Here is a 12,409-nt window from a genome sequence, read left to right on the forward strand (position 1 = left end):
CTTGTCTTGGCCTTCCTTGGTTCGGGTACGGATCCTCTGCTTTCAGTAGTACGGGCCCATACTACCTTCCACATCTATCCGTACCTTCTTCAAGGACTGCCTCGACTCCACCAGATCCCTTACACTAAGGCTGGCTATTACTATACTCATCCCAGGCTCGCCCTAGGGAAATCTCCGGCTCCACTCGATTCAACCCTCAGCTGCCGCAGGCCTCCTTGTAATGCCAATTAGCCATTACCCGAACACCATCACATGCGATGAGACTCAAATAATCCTTCGAGTACCCGACTCGTCCCTACAACGGTTGGACTCAAACAAGAGCTGCGCAGTAGGATCAAATCCGGTACTCTAAGATTATTCAACTCTGATCACATGTGACGTGACGTATTCGCCTAATGGCTAATTCCCATTATTCGGAGTCCCACGTAGCACGAAGCAAGCAGCATTCAGACAAGGGAAACGACTTCAACAATTCCACTCTCATAGAGAGGAACTGAACTAGCACACCGTGTTAGCTCATACTACCAGGCATACCCTAACAGACTACCCTACCGCTGTCTACACTATACAAGAATGCAATTCACATTTAGGTGGAACACATAAGGCAGGCACATAAGGCATCATTCCTAGATCCTTAGTCCTATTCTAGCATGTTGTTCTATAAAAGCTGATAAACATAACATAAACTGGTATGGGTACTTTGGGGAATACTTACTTGAGCTCGGCCGGTCACGCACATCACACACACTTTTGTTCTATCTTAAACTCTTTTCTCATTGTTCGAAATCATTTTCTTTTAAAAAAATTCTTTTAATCCCTAGATTTGAGTTCAGACACCTCCGAAGGTGAGTCCGAATCCCTCAAACCAGGGATCTGATACCAACTTGTAACGACCCATTTTTCCACGTCCGAAAATTTCGTTTTAAAACATTACTTTAGAAAACATTAATAAATAAAAACATTGTTTGATCACACCATAACACAACGTAAACCATGTTTAAAAGCCAAACCATACAACCCATCAAAATATCAGAGTACAAATCCCAGTGAATCTCGTAAATGCGGAAACCAGAGTGTGTGCATGACGTGCCGCTACCGCGCCAAATCCTTCCCCTTCGGTGAAGAGGTACCTGAAAACAAAACTGTAAAACGTAAGCACAAAGCTTAGTGAGTTCCCCCAACGTACCCCATACCATACAAACACGTAACATGCATAATGCCAGGCTATTCTGGGGTGCCTGACTACCCGGTACGACCATTCTGGGGTGCCAACCTACCCATACGACCATTCTGGGGTGCCGTGCTACCCGTGTCAAGCCATTCTGGGGGTGCTGACTACCCATGTCAAACCATTCTGGGGTGCTGACTACCCATGTCAAGCCATTCTGGGGTGCTGACTACCCATCGGTCCTAACAACCGAACTCTACTATTATCGCATATAACGTATCATGCTAGCATATAACATATCAGGTAATAGCAAACCCATATGATATCACAAAGACAATCATCTATCATACGTCTCCTACTGGTGGGCCGGCATTGTGTCCTTAGACCCACCACTACTGGAAGGTAACTCACCTCAAAGTAGCTGCTAAACTAATCGGGAACTAACTGACTGCTGCTGCTGCTCCGGAAATCCTCCGGCTGCAATTCCCACAACATACTCAATCAAACACTGCTACTGCTCTTTGGGTAAAATGACCATTTTACCCCTGATCTGGCCCTAAGTCAAAGTTAGAGTCAACTTTCAGTTGACCCGACTCGCCGAGTTGGCTCTCCAACTCGCCGAGTCTCTATCCAGACGATTGTCCTGAGTCCCTGTTCCTACTCGTCGAGTTAGGCTATGACTCGACGAGTTCTTCTTCTAAACTGTCATTCAAGCCCTTCATCCTACTCGCCGAGTTGTATGAACAACTCGTCGAGTTCATCTTCATCCGAAGAACACTTATGTTAAGACTCGCCGAGTTGTATGAACAACTCGCCGAGTCTGTTCTTGATCTATGAAGATTGCCTTGGACTCGCCGAGTCAGGGCATTGACTCGCTGAGTCCTAACATGGGTGAGTTCAGCTTCCAACTCACCGAGTCACCCCCTGTGACTCACGGCTCAAACTCGATACATCATAAAGGGACCAATTCGGTGACTCGCGAGCAGACTCGCCGAGTCACATAAACGACTCGCCGAGTTGTCGCCATGCATCCATCAAATACACCGATTTGCTCGATTCCAGTCCATGCCATTCATAGATTTGGGCTTCTAGGACACGAATCACACGTAAAGTTTCCAACTTTACGTGTAGATATTCACCAATATGGATTTTAGGGCTCAAAGTGCACCAAAAGAGGTAGATCTAGGGCTTTCATGCAATATGACCCCACAAAGGCATTAGATCCAAGCTCCATGGACTAAATCATGCCTAGATCTAAAGGCTAACAACTTATTACAACCCACAATGCACAAACAAGCTTGGGGAAGAGCTCAAGAAGGACTTCCATGGATCTAAAAGAGACTACAAGCTTGAAAACAGAGGGGAAACGAGCTATACCTCAAGGAAAACGTTGAGATGACACAAAGATGCCTGGCCTCCTTCTCTTCTTGATCTACTCTTCTTTCTCCTCAAAATCTTCAAGAACACGCCAAAACACTTCAATCTCTCAAGGAAATAAGGGTATAAACGATGTTGGGAGCTCTGAGGGTGAATGGGGGCGAGTTTGGGGCGGAAATGAGGGTTTTAATAGGGTGCAAACCCTTGAAATTTAGGGTTTCATCCAACAGCGGTGACTCGCCGAGTCCAGGATATGGACTCGCCGAGTCGCCAACTTAAACGTGTCCTGAGTCTCGTCCCTACTCGGCGCGTCGGACCTATGACTCGCCGAGTCCAAGGCTAAAATGGGAAATACTCAAATAAGATTTACATACCGGGAACCAGGTGCTACAGTATATATGTTGTTTGTTTATTTGAGATGGATGTTGAATGAATGTTTTATACATGTTTAGAATGATTTAAACTGTATATGTATTTTTATCTACAAATATGTTGGGTATAACATGGGTAGATGAAATAGTTGATGTGTGATGAAATAAAATGATGAGAGGCCTCGATGTTGACGATGTTCCAGTCATCTAGCGGAATATAGATGACAACCACAGACTTCTCTAGAAAGTTCAGTGGAACATTAACAGGATCGTAACCTGTAGGTGCTTTTAAACTATGTGTTCATCAGGTATTTTTGAACTGAGTGTTCACTAGGTGTTGATTAAGTATTTTTGAACTACGTGTTTACCAGATGTTTTAAACTACGTGTTCACCAGTTGTAATTTAAGAACCCTGGCAGTGATGGACTTCATACCTATTCCTTAGGATAATCCTTAGGAATGAATGAATGAAGGACATGTGATTCTTATGCTATGTGTGGTGCGCCACAACTAGCTTATTTTTTGAGCTTTTTTATGTTGTCGTGTTTGGTAAGCCAAAAAGTAGCTTATTAGCTAACTTATAAGCTAGCTTTTTGAAAAGCTACTTAGCCTAGCTTTTTAGGAGCTTTTTTAAAATTTTCCAAATACACCTCTTAATTAATTATAGAAACACATATTGTTACGTACATGTCCTTTTATGTAATTTGATATATTTCAGCTAGCTTTACCTAACGTTATTTTTTATCAGCTAGCTTTTCAGCTATCAGCTAGCTTTTTATTTCATAGCTAGCTTTTCAGCTATCAGCTAGCTTTTCAGCTAACAGTAAGCTTTTCAGCTAGTACGCCAAACATAGCCTTAAGATCTTTAAAAATAAAGAAGATAATGGGGATGAGAAATTAGGTTGTTTGTTTGATGTTTAAACATAATAAATTTATTTATTGTGGGTTGAAAACCCTATGTGGTCACCAGGCTCCCAAGCTTGACCTACTCAGCTTTCTATATTACAGGTAGTGGAACAAGAGCATAGTTGGACGATGAAGATGGATTTTGGATTATAGACTAGTAGATGTAAATAACTGTTTTAAGGTATATATTGTACTGTTTATGCTTTTGATCTGTATCGATGTTGACATCCCGAGTTTTGTAATGAATGAAAAATACATTTCTTTAAGAAATGCTTTGATAAAATTTTATCCTATTTGTTTTGGGGACAAATTCCGCAACACTTTTTGAAAGATCACTCTGATTTTATTTTAAAAGCATAAACGAAATCGGTCTTTTCTAGCTGTGAAAATGGGGATGTCACAGTCGTGGTGATGTTAGCGACAATGCTGGTGGTGCTGGTGATGGGGTAGTGGTGGTGGTGATGGTGATGGTAGGTCGGTGATTGTGGTAGTGATGTTGGGTGTGTGTGTGTGTGGATGTGTGTGTATGTTTTTATGCAGGTAGGGGTAGGTATATTTGTATGTGTATATATGCTTGTGGGGGGTGGGGGTAAGTTTGTGGGTATGTATGTGTGTTTATGGGGGTTGGTGTGGGTGTGTGTATGTTTGTGGGGGTAGGGGTGAACTTAGGAGTGGATGGGTGTGGGTAGGTAGGAAGTGATGGGTTGAGGGTATTAATGTGGAGGTAGGTAGAGATGGGTGAGATGAGAGTGGGCGTATGTTTATATATTAAAAAAAATGAATTAAAAAAATATGAAAAACAATGATTATCGATGTTTAAAAAATTTCCAACTTTTTTATAATTTTAAAACGAAAAACTTTTATTTTCTGTAAAAAGTTTAGAAAAAAAGACGAACTAAATGCATTTTCAAAATTCTTATTTTTTGAAATCTTTTTCCCGAAAACGGTCCATTTTTCTACAACTAAACATAACCTAAGTTTTTTTTAAAGTTTTTTGTAAAATACGTTAGGGGTGTCAAAAAATACTCAAACTCAATTAACCTGATCCGACCCAAACCCGAATAACACAAATAGGGTCGGGTGGTCTAAAAGTCGAATTAGGTTATTCGGGTTAACCCGAAAAACCCAAAATATATTTAGGATCGGGTTTCTTTATATAATATTCCTCGGGTTCGGAAATAAGGATTTAAGTTATCTATACTAAGGTCATGGGGTATGAGGGTGTTTATGTGCGTAAACATCTACGTGTAGGGGATGTTCACGCATGAATACCGCTCCTAATGAGTGTAGTTGTGGTGTGGAGTAACTAGTTTCGCGGATGCTTAAAGGAATTTTGATTGGTTAACTGCAAATCAAATGAATTTTCATTGGTTGTTCACTAGTAAACACCATTTTCAACCAATATTAAATATACTAGTTGTGAGACTCATGTATTACATGTGTTAATTTATAAAAAAATAAATATAAATATTTAAATATTTGAGAACTTTGAATTTATAAGAAAATAAAAAAAACAATGAATTATTATAAGAAAATGTTTTTTTATCTTTTAAATTTATACAAATAATCTAAATCAATAAACAAAAAACTAATGAATTTAATTTTAAGAATTTTGAAATTAAAAGATAAGTTCATTAATGACATTTATATCCATTTATTACTATATTTATTGTAATTATTAGATTAAAAGATTATAAAGAATTTAAAAAATAGAAAACCTTATAAAATGACATATGAAAAAAAAATCAAAATAACCATAAAATGACATTTAACAAATTAAATGAAAGTATAACAAATAACAAAAAAATCTTCATTTATTAAAATAGATTATAAAAAATAATTGATGATGATATCCAGTGATATTCACCGTGAACATACCCTAAGGTCTAAGTAAACATACCCCATGGTCTAAGTATACATTCTCATTCATATTTACTGAATAGCAAGGGATGATAAGGATATATTGAAAATTATTCTTTTTATTAGCATATTTATGGATAAATCAATTCATGAGTATCATGTTGGTGATTTAATCACCAAATATGTTTTAGTGTAATGGATTTAACAAGTGTTTCAAGAATAGTGTTTTAGTTATAATACAAGTTAGGAGGTGTGGGAGTGCACACTTGTATTTACTGAACATTGTTAGTACCGAACCCTGATCTACTGTGTCAAGTCGGCACACTTGTAATTTTTTTTAGAACAGTACAAGGACTAATTTGTCATTCTTTAAAGATGCAAATTCAAGGATTAATTCGTATTTTTTCAAAGTTGAAAACTGTTCTCGTTTTATCCGTTGTGTGGATAAGTCCGGGAAATGTATAACTTCGTTGAAACACAGAAAAACTGAAAGTACGCTTTCTTCTTTATTCTCTCTCAAAATTGATTCTGTGTTTTGTGCCTAAAATCAGAATCGTTTCTTCAGGAATTATCCTAGTTTGGATTTCGTGATACCCAAGGCAATTAGGGTCGAAATATCAAACAAGGAAAGTGTATCACACGATTCCTGTTTGTGATCCAAATTTCCTATAACCCAATTTCGAAATTCCCCAACAATCTTGTTTAATATTTTCGTTTTCTGGAAAAGATGGCTGACAATTCATTGAAAGACATGAATACTTCGTTTGGCAAATTGGAGAAATTTCAGGGCCAAGATTTCAAACGTTGGCAAAAGAAGATGCACTTCTGGTTGACTACTTTGAAAGTTGTTTATGTTCTCTCTACTCCAAAACCAAAAGAGGTTGAAGATGCAAGTCTGAAACAAATAAGAAGGAGAAGCAAATGAGAGAATGACAACTACATCTGCCTTGGTCACATTCTTAATGGTATGTGTGATTCCCTCTTTGACACTCATCAAAACATTGAAACTGCAAGTGTGTCACACCCCCGAACCAGACGGCGGAAACGTCCGGGGGCTTGCCGTGACTCAATTGTATACCATAACATTGAATATATATGAAACATAACAACATTCGTTACCATTCATCAACATAGTACAACCAGTAGTGTTTACATATCAAACATTGTTTAAACATTACATTCCCAAAAATTAAATTGTTTGATTCGTACATAAATAAACTGCAACCGTCACTGAATGTGATTTCCTTTGATTCACTGGTTCCCTGAGAATACAAGTATTTTGAAAAACGTCAACATATGAAATGTTGGTGAGTTCATAAGTAGTGTTTAAAATCGAATGTTTGTATTGTTTGAAAAACCACCAGAAAATCCGATATTTTCTGAAAAGAAAAGCTTTTAAAGAGATTTGTGAAGATCCATAGGTATGCTTTGTTTGTTTCTATACTTGTAAAGAAAACGTTCATTGAAGTTGTATGCTTTTCAAATTTGTGTGTATTGAAAACCCTAGGAAAACCCGATGTTCTCCGGGTTCCTTGAATTACGTGATGTTACATTGAAGCCATTGCATAGCGTATAGTGTCAGTCCCGGGCGACGTTGGAAAGTTCTCGAGCATTGATTATTTACTACAAACCCGCGTTACACAAACACCCAGTTTGTAGTTATACTAACGACTCCGAAGGTGTCGTCAGTACTAATCACGTTATCCAATCGCCCTGACTATGAGTGGTCCCACATCCGAAGAGAAAGAGATCACGAAGACCCCGGTAACTCCATTAGCCGGTTGGGGATAAAATGTACGAGGGGTCCCAGACCCGCCTCGCATAAAATGTAGACCTTACTAGCAAGACCAAAGGACCCTTGGGGACCGGTGGTAAACAAGCCATTGAAAGTCCATTTACGTTGTGTCGGATCGGTAAAACCCAACACTCCGTAAAAAAAATGTCTTCGGGCCTTAAGATCAGGTCATTGGGCTAGCTAGGCTCAACGAACAAGATTTTACACTTGTGGGGCCCAAAGATGGTGCATAGACGTCTGCGCACACTCGTATGTGTATGTATAACCAAACGTTACTTGTATGAGTTGTAGTGTTAGTAGTTGTAGATTTTTATTGGCTCGAGACCGAGCCAATTCGTTTAACAACGACTTTTGGTATTGTAATGTTTTGTATTTCGTTGATAGTCGCGATGCCATTATTTGATCAAATTGTGTATATTGAACTAGCCTTGAAATATTCCTGTTTTCAGCCCCTCATCATTTGTAAAATTTACATTTTCAACCCTTTATATTAAATACTTCCCGGTTTAGTCCTTAAACTATTTTTCTTGACATTTTAACACCAAAAATTATTGAAATTAATATTTTTCAACATATTTTTCATAAAAACAGTTTAAGTCCTTGAAAATGCAGTTTTCACGGTTTTAACCCCTTCTTTTCGCAATTTTTACAATTTTGGCCCAATTTGGAAAATTTTTGTAACTTTGGTCCTTTTTAAATTTAAAAAGCATTTTAAACCTTTGAAAAGGAGTTGGAACACTTATAGTCCACTGTTTTACAGAAAGTTACAGTTTTGGCCCTCCAAAACAGAAAAATTCGCATAATGGGCCTTATTGGGCCGAAAATTACAATTTTAGCCCATTAAGCTTAAAATTTATGATTTTAGTCCACTAAATGAGTATATTTCCAGAAATTTACTTATGAAAACTGTTTTAGCACACTTCATCCATCAGAATCTGTGAAATGTCGTTTTGGACCCTTATTTTTGCATTTTTCACATTTTAGGCCCAAAATTTGTGTTTTTAACCCAAAGAAATTATCATTAACTACTTAGCCAAATTTTTTCTTGAAGCACTTAGTGTTTAGAAATATATTTGAAGTTAAAATCATGTAGCACAAGTTACATCTCGGTTTTGATGAGTTTTGAGGCTAGATCCAACATAAAAACACATAAAAGCATACATATAAGCATAAAAATCATACAAGGCACACAAATACATATAGATCTACACATATGACTTGTATTCTCCCCCCAAAAACAAGTGAAAACAGAAAAGAGGGGGTATGAAGCTCACCTTGGGGTGTTGGTTCGGTTTTTGCAAGGGAATGGAAGGAAAAATGAAGTGCTTTTGGCCTTGGTTCCCTTTGATGAAGATCTCGAGTTTGAGATGGTTCTAGGATGCTAGATCACGATTTTTGCATAGATTAGGGAAGGATTTTGATAATAAAAGAATTTAAACCATAGGTCTATGCATAATCTTACCTTAGGAGATGATTTACTTGCAAAATCCCTTTGGAAAGCCTCTAAATTTCGAGATCTTTGGAGAGGGGAAGGAGAGAGCTTCTTGAGTGAGTCTAGAGAGAAATGAGAATATTTTGTGTGTGTGTGGTGATGCTCTCGGCCGAACAAGGAGAGAAGAGGGAGAAGAGGTGATCTTGATATGATGTTTGCTTGGAAACATGTGTGGCATGCATGGAAATCCAACATGTAAAAGTGAGGTGTCAACCCAAGGTCAACTCCCCCTTTTTCCTTGGGCTTGGGCCGAGAATGGAGAGAGGAGAAGGAAAAATTTGGGCTTTTGCCCCTAAGCCCAACATTAGAGGTAGTTTAGGGTATTTATTGGACTTATAAAATAAAATTGTGATTTTTATGCTTTATTAAGCTAGGTTAGGTTAAATTATGGATCAAAACTTGTGTTTTATTTCATCCTAGGTTCTACCTAGCCCAAATTATTGAAATAAACGAGTGTGGGTCTAATTAGAGCCCAATTAGGGTCCTAAACCCATGATAGTCCAATTGGAAGGTCATTGGTCCATTTGGATCCAATAAGGAAGTCTTAGTCCAAAATGGACTTAACAAGAGCTTCTAGAGTCTCCAATTGTTTGATGACTACTTATAGTACTTGTATTTGATTGAAGTTTTTGATTCACATTAGGTTGAATGCATAGATTACATGGCTCAAAATTTACAGTTGTGACATCATCCCCCCGTTAGAGGGAATTTCGTCCCGAAATTCTGTTTGAAAGCTAGATTTGAGAAAACTAGAATAGGTGAGGGTACTTTTGCTTCATTTGATCTTCGCGTTCCCACGTGAATTCTGGCCCACGCTTTGCGTTCCACCGTACCTTCACGATCGGGATGCGACTCTGCTTAGTACGCTTCACCTCCCTGTCCATAACCTCGATTGGTTCTTCGACGAACAGGAGATTCTCATTGATTTCGATTTCGTCGAGAGGGATGACAAGGGTTTCATCCGACAGGCACTTTTTCAGATTAGAAACATGAAACACGGGGTGCACACCATTTAGCTCTGGGGGTAGTTGTAGTCTGTATGCTACTGGACCTACTCGGGCGACGATTTCGAAAGGTCCAACGTATCGCGGGTTCAGCTTTCCCCGTTTTCCGAAACGTATAACCCCTTTCCAGGGTGAGACCTTCAACATTACTCGATCACCGACCTGGAACTCTAAGGGCTTTCGCCGTTTATCAGCGTAGCTCTTTTGCCGGTCACGCGATGCCTGTAGTCGAGCTTTGATCTGGACAATCTTTTCTGTAGTCTCGCGAATGATTTCCGGTCCCGTTAATGCTCCGTTCGACGTATGTGTTCCTGCCAGCTGGGTGTCACCTACTTCGGCCCAACATAACGGTGATCTACATTTACGCCCGTACAGTGCTTCGAAAGGGGCCACCTTAATGCTCGAATGATAACTATTGTTATATGAAAACTCGATCAACGGTAGGTGGGTATCCCAAGACTTTCCGAAGTCTATCACACATGCACGAAGCATGTCTTCAAGCGTCTGAATGGTTCGTTCGCTTTGCCCGTCCGTTTGTGGGTGATACGCCGTACTCATATCGAGATGAGTTCCCATTGCCTTGTGGAGCGACTGCCAAAAGCGTGACGTGAACCTACTGTCCCTATCCGAGATGATAGATTTTGGTACTCCATGAAGTCTTACAATCTCTCGTAGGTACAACCGCGTCAGCCTTTCCATCTTGTAAGACTCTTTGATTGGCAGGAAATGGGCAGATTTCGTCAGTCGGTCGATTATTACCCATATGGTGTCCAAACCGTCTGACGTCTTAGGCAGCTTGGTCACGAAGTCCATAGAAATCCCCTCCCATTTCCACTCAGGGATTTCCGGTTGTTGTAACAATCCGGAAGGTTTCTGGTATTCCACTTTTACTTTGGCACACGTAAGGCACTTACTAACATAAGTTGCGATTTCCGCCTTCATGTTAGGCCACCAATAGTGCTGCTTAATGTCCAAATACATCTTGTCCGAACCAGGATGAATGGAGTATCGTGTCTTGTGGGCTTCCTTCATAACGATCTCCCTGAATCCTCCGATTTTTGGAACCCAAATACGGTTCATGAAGTAGTATACCCCATTCTCTCTGACTTCCAGGTTCTTCTCCATTCCGCGTAATGCCTCGCTAGTTCTATTTTCCGTTTCCATAGCCTCTGCCTGGACTGATGCAATTTGAGCGGTCAGATGAGACTGGATGGTTATCGAGTGCGTTTTCGTACGGCGATTTGTGTACTCCTTCCGACTTAATGCGTCAGCTACCACGTTGGCCTTTCCTGGATGGTACTTGATCTCGCATTCGTAGTCGTTTAACAACTCCACCCATCTTCGTTGTCTCATGTTCAGCTCCTTCTGATTCAAGATGTGCTGGAGACTTTTGTGGTCCGTGAAGATGGTGCACTTTGTACCGTACAGGTAGTGCCTCCAAATTTTTAGAGCGAAGACCACAGCTCCCAGTTCTAGGTCGTGGGTGGTGTAGTTTACTTCGTGCGTCTTTAGTTGGCGGGACGCATATGCTATCACTTTTCCACGTTGCATGAGAACGCAACCTAAGCCTTGGTTCGACGCGTCGCAGTAAACTACAAAATCTTCCGTTCCTTCGGGTAGAGATAATACAGGAGCGCTACAAAGAGCTTGCTTCAGGGCTTGAAACGCAAATTCTTGCCGGTCTGTCCACTTGAATGGCACACTCCTTTGCGTAAGTAAGGTAAGTGGCTTGGCGATTTTTGAGAAGTTTTGGATGAATCTCCTATAGTAGCCTGCTAGGCCTAAGAACTGACGAATCTCTGTGGGCGTAGTCGGAGTTGCCCATCCTTCCACCGCTTTGACCTTAGAAGGATCCACATGAATTCCGTCTTGGCTTACTACGTGGCCTAGGAAATTCACACTCCGGAGCCAGAACTCGCACTTGGAGAGTTTGGCGTACAGCTTTTCCATTCGCAGGGTCTCTAGGACTTGTCGGAGATGTTGGCCATGCTCCTCTTTGCTTCGAGAGTAGACGAGGATGTCATCGATAAACACAATGACGAAGTTGTCCAAGAACGGTCTACAGATTCGATTCATTAGGTCCATAAATGCGGCGGGTGCATTTGTTAGACCGAAGGGCATTACGACGAATTCATAATGTCCATAGCGGGTTCGGAAAGCGGTTTTTGGGATATCTTCTTCTCGGACCTTGAGTTGATGGTATCCGGACCGTAGATCAATTTTAGAAAAATAGCTAGCTCCTTGGAGCTGGTCGAATAGATCATCGATTCGTGGAAGTGGGTAGCGGTTTTTAACAGTGAGTTTATTCAACTCTCTGTAATCGATGCACATTCTGAAAGAACCGTCCTTCTTTTTGACAAAGAGCACCGGAGCTCCCCATGGCGAGTAACTAGGTCGGATAAATCCCTTGTCCAGAAGCTCACTGAGTTGGCTGGA

This window comes from Lactuca saligna, chromosome 2 (assembly GCF_052625555.1).
Source record: "Lactuca saligna cultivar CGN05327 chromosome 2, ASM5262555v1, whole genome shotgun sequence".
NCBI classification, from domain to species: domain Eukaryota; kingdom Viridiplantae; phylum Streptophyta; class Magnoliopsida; order Asterales; family Asteraceae; genus Lactuca; species Lactuca saligna.